The 10755-nt window shown below is 38.7% G+C and overlaps 1 long non-coding RNA gene across 2 annotated transcripts; it reads left to right on the top strand.

Annotated features, from left to right (window-relative positions):
- The first annotated feature begins 850 nt into the window (after positions 1 to 850).
- Positions 851 to 9457, top strand: LOC311433365. 2 transcript variants are annotated; one of them, XR_014690712.1, is made up of 4 exons: positions 851 to 1053; positions 2318 to 2570; positions 3408 to 3496; positions 8681 to 9457. It is a non-coding gene; the product is annotated as an uncharacterized lncRNA (long non-coding RNA). The 2 variants fall into 2 exon arrangements; XR_014690713.1 differs by lacking the exon at positions 8681 to 9457 and adding an exon at positions 4400 to 4866.
- Positions 9458 to 10755: the final 1298 nt, after the last annotated feature.

Genomic DNA, 10755 nt, shown 5'->3' with positions numbered 1-10755 from the left:
CGCCCTAGGCATCCTCCTGGGAACACTTGCTACCTCTTCCTCAGCTACTGGTCTGTCGAGCTCCAGGACCTCAAACCTGTTGTGTAAGGGCACCTGGGAATGCGGGGCCGGAAGGGGAGGGCATCGCCTGCGATGTTGAGTAGGGACCTGTTTCCATTCCTCCTGAACTCCCAGATCCCCTCCCTCTGCCCCACGGCTACAGGGCAGGGGGTCCACCCCCATTTGAGGAGTCTCACCTCGGTACCTCCCCTTGAGGCCCTGCAGAGAGTTACTCCACAAGTCTATCTCTCGCTCACACTCCCTGATGGCCCTCAACCTCTCCACCTCCTCCTTGAGCTCCGCCACCATGCGGACCAGGTCATCCACCTGCTCGCACCTCACGCACGCAGTTTCTCTGCCTCCCGCCGATGGCAGCAACAGGCTCAGACACTCCCTGCATCCGGTGACCTGAACTGCGGCATTTTTTAACGGGTAGTCGGTCTGGGTGTGTACCGACTTCCTGGAGAGCGCACAGTGCCTGGTGGAGACCATTATGACCTAGCTAACGGCTGTCATTAAGGAGGTGTTCGTGTGGGCGGGGGGAGCGCTCTGCCCTTCCTGCGCGAACTGCCGCGCTAACTGCCGCACCACTCCCTTCTGACGCGTCACGCCCTGTTTGCCCGCCCTGTTCGCCACGCTCCCTAGGGGCAGCTTTTGAACGACTGGGGAGGGGGCGCTGCTGGCTCCGCCTTCGCCTCATCAGCCTCCCTCACGAGGGCTGCCGGGTCCTGGCGGCTCCCTCAAGTAGGCTCGATGCCAGAAAAATTAGCCCTGCCTGGCCCGATCCCCCGCTCCGCTGCAGAACGCGTCTGCCCCGGAGCCAATCGCCTCGGCAAATGGCCCTTAAGTTATTACTCCCCTTTGGTAGGCCAGCTTAAATTCTTATGGACCCCTTCATCCGTTTTTATAACAGTATGTCCCTAAAAGAGATCACAGATCTCCAGTCTGAAGTCACTCAGACAAGTCAAGTGGAAATTTGCCATTTACTGTAGAAGAACCACAGCTCAAACAAAGGTAACGGGATTTGCAGTACATTTTGTTTTACACGTGATAGATTTAAAAATAAATCCCCTCATTCACCCTACCTTCCTAGTATTTTCCCATCAGAAACAAACAATACATTTTAAAATGTATATGTATAGTTATTCTTGCCAATACACTCAAGTAGAAGGGGTCTCTAGAGTGACAGAGGTCATTCCCCTGTTATTTTAAACAACTATTTCATTTTTTTTTTTTCTCAACACCAATCAAGTCTTCTCCTAAACCAGCCAGACTGCCCTTTCTCCTAACCTTCTCTGGATATTTTTTCAATAATTCATTGCTACCATGTTTAGGGACCTTCTTTAAGATCTCATTTTGCATTTGCCAGGACCAGGTGGTACATTTAATGACTAATTTATTTTAAAACAGAATATCTTTCTATAATAGAAGGCTTGATACAATAGGATTTCTAATTATTTGGCAACTGAAAAATGACTATTTTTATTGGAAGGCAATGTAAAGATTCAGCCTTTTTATTCCTCAGTTTAGTTTATTTTGGATTAATCAAATTAGCCTAAAGCATGGTGAAAATATAAGGCCTAGGAATAAACCAATATTGAAATCCACAGTTCCAGGTGCAAATAAACACTGAGGTGTACTCTGACTATAGCTTGTGTATGGACCCCTTCTGTGTTTTTTTTCAGAAAGTTTAGAAATACAGAATTCCTATTTCTATCACATAAAGAATAGCATGATTAAAGATTTTGCATGGTACTATTTTCTTGACAACACGACTATCATAGAATCATAGAATCATTAAGGCTGGAAAAGACCTTCAAGATCATCTGGTTATGCAAAATTTTTAAACAGAAAACACTGTTTTAGCCCTCCCCAACATTGAAAAAGGACGTTCAAGAAGGCAAGGATGTTCAAGATGTCAAGAAGACATCTTAAAAAATGTCTTGTACTTATGCTTATGTACTTATTCTTATGCTCCTTTTAAAGTGATAAAGTGAGGAAAGACAAGAATTTCCTGTTTCAGCATCTTCATATTGCTAAGATAATTTCTATTACATGAGCAACCTGAATATTCATAAAAAACTGTTTATAGACAAATCACTATAGCAAGCTACACACATTGCTCGTACTCATAAAACAGGTTATTTTAAAGCTAGGCTTCCTACACTCAAGGAAATCTCCAGATATTTCAAAGACTTTTCATCCAGCCTTCCTAGTCTGCTTTCAGTATTTGATTCCTGGGGCATTAGTTTTGACAGCAGATTTCCTCTCTTTACAGGTCTCTTCCATCTTCACAATGGATGTCAAGACAGATTGTCAGGAGAAGTTAAATTTAAAGGCTTTTCTATCTGCCAAGATTTAGTTGTTTTCTTTTTCTTCTATTATAGTTTGTTTGTCATTTTTGTTATAATAAAAAAAAAAAAAAAAAAAAAAAAGGAAAAAATCTATGATAATTCTATTGTTCTTATATTTTACTAGTGAGTTCAGGCTGGCTGGGCAGAATTGTCATTCAAGGGAGTTTTACTGGACAGGTAAGCAGAATGAGGATTATGTACATGCAGCTACAGTATTAAGCTGCTATATGTAGAAAATCTTATTCCTGTAGTATTTTTTTTTTTTTTTAATATTTCTCATTTAACATTTTTTTCTTGTGTTTGAAACTTCATGAGGAGTAGTCATGGTCAATAAGCCAGAAGGAAAAAATAATTTCAGTGTGCAAAGAACCGAAAATGTGCCTAGTTCTTGTATTGTAAAAGTGATCTGTATAATTTCTGTACTAGAACTTCACTCTTAAGCATGAATTTCTGCCAAACCATGGGGACATTGCATGCCTCAGTAAATGACTTTAAACCATTCTAGAATGTTGCTAATTTTGTTATAACCAGGAGATTTCTAAGAAAAGCATATTGGTGCACATAGAGAACATAATCATTATCAAAACTACAAGTTTAGTTAAATGATGTTCCTTGTTAAAAAGCAAAGTAACCAATGTAACATTTTAATAGTAAAATGTCTTTATACAATTAAAAATTCACCCTTATTACCGGTCACAGTAAAGACAGTACAGGAGAGAGGTTTCAGAAATTCTAAAGAATTTGTCCAGCTTATCGTTTTTTCTCTATCTACTTTATAATCCATACTTGTACATCCAAATATTTCTTGGTCACAGTAAACCTTTGTTTATTCTGTTGGATTAAGAATTTTTGCCCAAACCACAGAGCACATATTAAAATTCACCTAACAAACATAATTTGTAATGTTTAAAACTTTCCATTTTATTTTACTATAGCACATTTTATGCCACAAAACACTTAAATAAAATTTTATAGAATGACATGTAACAGTAAACAATATTATCTCATCCACAGAGATGGTGCAGCCAGGAGAACTAGCTGTGTAACATGCCACATTCTAGAAATGATTCAGATGAACAGGAGAAAGTTCTGAATGAACACAGGTAACTTTACTCTTTGAAAATGGGCAAGAAAACTTTGCACAAAGAGAGATTGCAAGTGTCTGGTGGAAGAGCCTGAATTATAGATTGCATTTGTACATGTTATGATCCAGAAGCTATTTGGAATTACTCTTCTTTATATATATATTTATGTCTTATACTCTGACTTCAGAAAGCAATTAAGCACACAGATATGCCCATCCCTGACAGGTCTTTTAAGCCTTAAAGACACTGGGAAAAATGTATTTGATTTATCTGTAGTGTGTCTTGTGTGATTTAATATTTCTCTTGCATCTCTGGCAGACCATGGACATGTTTGCTGAGCTAGGAATTTAAGTAGGAATATAGCACAGGAGTAGTCAGGGAAGAGATTTTATACGAGCAATTTTCAATGGCAGCCCTTAAAGAATGGGAAAATTATTCCTGGAATTATTGGATGAAGAAAATGTGATAGACAAAGAAAGAGAAGGAAAATATATATATATATATATATATATATATTTGTATATAAATATATATATATATACAAATATATATATATATATATATATATATATATATATATTTCAGTTTGGTTTTCCAGATTTGTTTGGTTTGGATCCCATGCTAGGCACAAGAAATATAATCACTTCTCAAGGTGAGAATAGCTCTATAAAATGCTTTCTTTCCCAACCTCCACTGTCTGCTATTATTCAAGGATCCCAAAGCTCATTTGGCATCTTCAGAGATAAAGAATGTCATTTTGAAAGACACTAAGGTTTCTCTCAGTTTAGTCAAATACTTTATTACCATTTCTGCACAAATATTATAGACTTATTTCTGAAGAATTAACATCATGTCAGTAAGGTTCATATGCACTGTTTCTGCTGAAAAATCTTTTTTTTATTTTTTATTTTTTCTTCTCAGAGTGAACAAAGAAAATTAAGTGATGAGCGGAGCTCCCTCTGGATCCATCACATTCTCACAGGCATTTATCTGAATGTACTTAAACAAATTGAGAAAGTACAATGGCAATTAAAATATGCTGGATGCCTATTTTTACTGCTATTTTACAGGAAGTAGAAAATAATGTGATATGACTACATTTATTTATTTAAAATCCACTGAGAAATACCCTGAACTATGAAAATGAAATGGGAATTGCAGCAAGCAAAATTAGAAAGAATCAGATCTTATAATCAGAAGTATAATTACTACAGGGCATTTTATGACAGATCTCATTGTGTGACTTGGACAAAACAAATGGTTCAATTATTTTTGAACTTGATGGATGCCTAAGGAAATATGATATGTATCTAAGCATTTGATATCTAAGACCTATCTAAGCATTTACAAAAGTTTTCAAAGGCTTGCATACCTTTAAAACATACTCCATACACCTAAATCAGTTGTCTTTTTGGTTTCTTGGTTGGTTGGTTGTTGGTTGTTTTTTTTTTTGGTTGGTTGGTTGGTTGTTTTTTTTTAATCATCAGGCTTAGGTATGGAACTTAATTCCAAGAAGCTAACCTGGAATAATTGTTTATAACTCTGGTGTGGATTTGTAAAGACCGAGTAATTGCCCTGTTTTAGATTAAACAGTTTTAAAAATGAAATTACATTGTCCGCACATGGAAGATATGTGCAGACATCTTAAAGATATACTGTTGAACTGAAGCAATTTGGTAGTGAGAATAAAAAACATTCTGGGAACTAGTAGGAAGTTGGTCTCTGTCCTTAGATGGATTTTGTTAGTTAATTGGATACTTCAAATTATGGTCTATCTAATTTCAAAATACAAAATGATGAAGAAAATGTCTTCCTCAGAGCAGCCACAACTAATTTTGTTCACCGAGATTAAATCCAAGTCTTAATTGACATGCCTGTTGGATGCCTATTTGCAGGTGGTGGTGTTATTGCTAAACTTATACCCATTTGTCTTATTAAGCCCATTTGTTTTTCCACAATGATTGTTTGTAGCACCAGTTCTCCAGGTCACATTCAGCATGTGTAGTGATTCCACTCGAGTGGGCAGCCGAGCTCCACCACAACTGCTCTCTCACTCCCCCTCCTCCTAAGAGGAACGGGGAGAAAATACAATGAAAAGGGCTCAAGGGTTGAGATAAGGACAAGGAGATCACGCAGTAATTATTGTGATGGGCAAAACAGACTCAGCATAGGGAAACAGTAAGATTTATTGCTTATTACTAACAAGCTAGAGAAGTGAGAAACAAAGGAAAGAAACCAAAAGCACCTTCCCCCCCCATCCACCCTCATCCTCCTCTTCGCCCCCGAACAGCGCGGGGGAATGGAGGTTATGGTCAGTCTATAGCGCTTCTTCTCTGTTGCTCCTTCTCGGTCACTCTCAGTCCCCTGTGCTGTGGGGTCCCTCCCACAGGATGCAGTCCTTGATGAACTGATCTGGTGTGGGCTTCCCACAGGCAGCAGCTCTTCCAGAACTGCTCCAGATATGGGTCCATACCACGGGGTCCATCCCTCAGGAGAAAACTGCTCCAACCTGGGTCCCCCATGGGCAGCAGCTCCTGCCAGGTCACCTGCTCCTGCATGGTCTCCTCTCCACGGGCTACAGGCCCGGAATCTGCTCCGGCAGGGGTCTTCCACAGGCGGCAGCCTCTGTTGGTGCAGGGCCACCTGCTCCACCGTGGTCTCCTCCATGGGCTGCGGTGTGGAACCCTGCTCCACTGTGGTACTCCACGGACTGCAGCGGGACATCCTGCTTCACCATGGTCCTCACCACAGGCCGCAGGGGACTTCTGCTCCGGCATCTGGAGCACCTCTCCCCCTCCTTCTTCACTGACCTTGGCGCCTGCAAGGCTGTTCCTCACTCCTCTCACTCTCCCAGCTGCTGTGCGTGGTACAGAGGTTTTTTTTGTTTGTTTGTTTGTTTTTTCTTGTTTTAAATATGCTCTCACAGAGGCGCAAAACAATATCGCTTTTTGGCTTGGCTCTGGTCAGCAGTGGGGCCCTTACCAAACATAGGACAACTTGCAGATCCTTCTTACAGAAGCCATCCCTATGGCCCCCTGCTACCAAAACCTTACCAAGTAAACCCACTACAGCATGTAATTTCAGGTCATGGTAATTCAAGAGGCAAAAGACTTACTTATTTCCCCAGAAGATAAATTGTGAGGAAAAATATCCTAAAATATTATGTTAATGCAAGTGGCCCTAGATCTGACCCAGACAATTCTGATACCTGTTAGATCCACATTCTGCCCACTGTTAGCTGATTCCCTCCGGAATTACACAGTCTGCCTTGTCAGCAGTTTGTTTAGGATCAAGGTCTGGCTCAAACTTTTCTTTATTTTTCATAAATGGTTCTATTGTTTTCAGCAAGAGCGTGGCCTCATTGTATGTTAGATAAATGTTGTAAGGGTGAATATATCTGGGGGTCCTGATCTAAAAAAATAATAATAATAAAGATAACATAAATCTTTTCCCAGAGCCACAAATTCATGAATTTCTGTCTGGTTGTGGAAAACAAAAATAAAAAATTGTTGTACCGCATTTACACAATTCCTGAAAAATGACAGGACATTTTGCTGGCTGTGTTGGTACCATCAGTTGAAATAGATAGATAGATAGATAGATAGATAGATAGATAGATAGATAGATAGAATGAGGGAAGAGGGGCAAGTAAAATAATTTTAGATCTAACTATTTTTCCTTAAATCCAGGTGAAAATTAGTGTAATTTCAGTACAACCCTATCCATAATGACAAAGTTAATTACTTAGTTTACTGAGATGCAGATATCTTGTCCCAGAGTCTCCTATCTCACTGGCTGGCTTTGGTGTTTTCCAGACAAGACAAGCAATGGAGATCTTCTGGTTCTGAAGCATTGACTTCCTTTTCCTTTCTCTTTGATATCACCCAGTCTATTGATTGGTAGAATCCTAAAAATCACCTGAGCCAGTCAGGTCCTTGATTTTGCAGAAACAATGCCAGAGATTTTAATTTTCAAGCTGCAACAATCCTAGACTTTTTGTGTAGGAAACCTATATCAAACCCTTTAATATATTTTTGGAATGTCAGTCTCTATGTTGTACTTGCTTTGATAAGACATTGTGTCCATTCCTTTTGCAGAATACAGTCATAGTGAAAATTCAGGAGCTTGCGTTTCTTCTTTTCCCTTTTGAATAAAACACATCTTTAAGTCTATCAACTTGTAGGCTTACATTGCTTTAAGTAAGAGTAGACTAGAAATTTAAAACCATATGCTGGATCAGATTCCTTTCAAATAAGGTCAATGCATGGGTTAGTATTGTACTGAATTAGTATGTTATCCTGACCATTAGAATTAGAGTTTGCGTAAAACAATGGGTCAGGCAAATTATGAAAAATTGTCTCTTATTTGAAATAATATGTTCAATGGTGGAAAAAAATATTTATTACAGATGGTTATTCTTCCAGATGAAGAGAAAATTAAAAAAAAAAAAAAAAAAAAAAAAAAAAAAAGGAAGTTAAAATAAGGCTGGTTTTGTTGTTCTTTTTCTTGTTTTGTTTTGTTTTGTTTTGTTTTGTTCTTTCCTGGCAGGTGAAAAGAAATAGATTTTCAGTGTCCTGTTGAAATGTCATTGTCAGGTAAAGATTACAGTTCATATAGAAAAAGGGAGAGTTGAGATGGCTGTGTTAATCCTGATAATCAGAATCAATTTTAAAGTCATCTCCAAATCCATACACACAATCCATGAATACTGATTAAATCTGATCCTTGGCCTCAAATCCATGCAGCCCAACAGGTGTGGCTGGTATGCTGGTCATCCTTCCACCTCCTCTCCTCACATCCCACTGCCCTCAGGTGTCCTGGTGAATTGGCTGAACATACAGCCTCACTTGGATGCAGCCGCATGGTTCCCCGTTCATGGTGTCTCAGTCTCCCATAGGCCTCTGTGCCACTGTACAGGGAGCAGTTAGCCTTGAGCCAGCCTCAAGCCTGCAGAGGGCATGTTGGAAAAGGCTGGCAGCCATACTGCAGTCTGGAAGGAGTGACGTGGCCAGGGAAGGAAGGATGGACTTAATATGCTCACTACCTGATGCAGCTAGTGCATTCATAGTGCTGTTTTTAACAGGCAGTTAAAATTGTGCAGTTCTTAAACTGGCATGCACTGACTCTGTCTTCCTCTGAGGTAATGTTTAGCTGAATGGGAATTCAACTATACTAATCCTGTAATTCATTATTCATCAACAGGAGTTAGGCATGCAATTCAGGATATTTGCCATCATGGGGAACTCTGCACAGACAACCTGGAAATGGGACCACAGGACTACACAGGAATCAATTTATTTCCATGCCCAATGGGTTCCCTAACCTGTAATAACATCAACATGTAATTAAAATGAACATTATGCTGGAGAGAAATCATGTGATCTAACTTTTTTTTTATTATTTTTATCATTGACCTCTGTTGCCAAGAATCATTATATTTGATCTGAATTTTGCAAATAATTTTCCTTTGTGTGTGCTTGTTATTATGCTGGTAATCTGCTTTGTTGTTAGAGTGGTTTACTAGTTGGGAACTAATGCAGTGATTTATATTTTAAAAAAATAATAATGTGTGATCAGTTTTTTATTTTCTCTACCAATAAAAATGCAGCTGTTTTCATGACCTTACTCTGAACAAAAAGTTATGACTATTTCTCAAACTTAGTACCTGTTCCTGTAAAAATGTTCCTCATTACAATGAACCTGACTCACAAGTCTTTCATTAGATATCCTACCTGGGCCATTAAAATTATGAATGTTTTCTTATTGTGTTTTAAAATGAATAATTCATATCCTTTGTTAGAACAAACTAGGATGATGAGTAACAGGGAATAAATACACTTATTTTATATATTTTACCATTTACTGGCCATGTGACTTGCTGCCTTATTTTTATTGGTTATGGTGGATTTTTTAAAATACATTGTGAGTATATAAATATATTAATAAATATGCATATATGCATAAGAGATATGTGTATCAAAGAGTTTTGGCATGTTCCTATATACATTTCCTTCCACACACCTACACACACACTTGTTCATGGCACTTTAAGACCTTAAAGGAAATAGCAAACTTGACAATACTTTTGATGAGGGAATAATTGCTTGGAGAAGCTCAACTCTTCTGTGTACTGCTGTTTTCCTGAACTGTGTCACAGCTATATGTATGATTTATATAAATATAAATATATATATATATATGTGTTTTTTTTTTTTCCTGCACATACAGTTGCAAATTGAGGTTTCAATTGAGGTTACTAACCTATTGCACACAATGGGTATGAAACATGAGGAACGTATCCTCATGTCTCCTGCTGAACCATGACTATAAGTTATCATGCTTCCTGGTAACTTATTATTAAAAATCAGCGAATACAAAACAGCAAATAATCCATTCAGGGCAGAGAGAAACTGTCCTGCTGTTACTGCTCAAAAATAAATGAATAAACAAATTAGACGTGTAAAAGGTAGAGAGGTTTGAACATGTTGCTGTCACCCAGGCCATCATCAGCTCAGCTCTCTGCTTTGAGATTGTCCCCATCTGCAAGTCCAAGGATCATCACCTAATAAGACATTTCCCAAGTAGAAAAATAACTAAAGTGCTTCTGTGTGTGGCAAACTATGACTTCTTGAGAGGGAAAACTTCACAGGCCACGTGCTTACGATAACCTTAGTCTGGTTCTTCATAATATTTACGGAAACTTAGCAGTTCAACCCTTTCAATTGACTTCAGTTATAATCAAACATTCAATTTTATTAAAGAAAAGGAATAATCACTGCAGGAAAAAAAAAAAAAAAAAAAAAAGTTAAATCTTCATTTGAATCCTAATTTGTACTGCATTACACTACTTGTTGGAAATAAGAGGAGAGGTATGTCTCAGTCAGTTTAACTAACATCATTTATGGCCCACAGGACTGAGAGAAAAAAAATAAGTCCTGGAGGATATAATGGGGTGTTAGGGTTTGATGAAACGTCTGCTTCCAGCCAAGTTTCCTTGTAACACATCTTTAATTAGCGTGCCATTATTTGTAAATGTTGGCAAACATCCATAAAAAGCCAATTCTGTTTTAAGTTAATTAAGCAGAGATGCTGCTCCCAATGCCCTCATTTCAGAGTACACTGATGCCCATCCCGCTCTGCTCTTCTTCAGTACACCCTCTTATCCTGTGACGCTCATTTGTGAGTCCAGATGGCTTTGCCTTGTGGATAGCATCAAGGGGTGGCACTGTGTGGTCATCAGGAGTTGCCCCATCCCCTCTGTGCTGTCAGCCTCCATC

This window comes from Aythya ferina, assembly GCF_964211825.1.
Source record: "Aythya ferina genome assembly, chromosome: 3".
NCBI classification, from domain to species: Eukaryota; Metazoa; Chordata; class Aves; order Anseriformes; family Anatidae; genus Aythya; species Aythya ferina.
The sequence above is the reverse complement of the archived record's forward strand: the minus strand, read 5'-3'. Positions and strand labels throughout refer to the sequence as shown.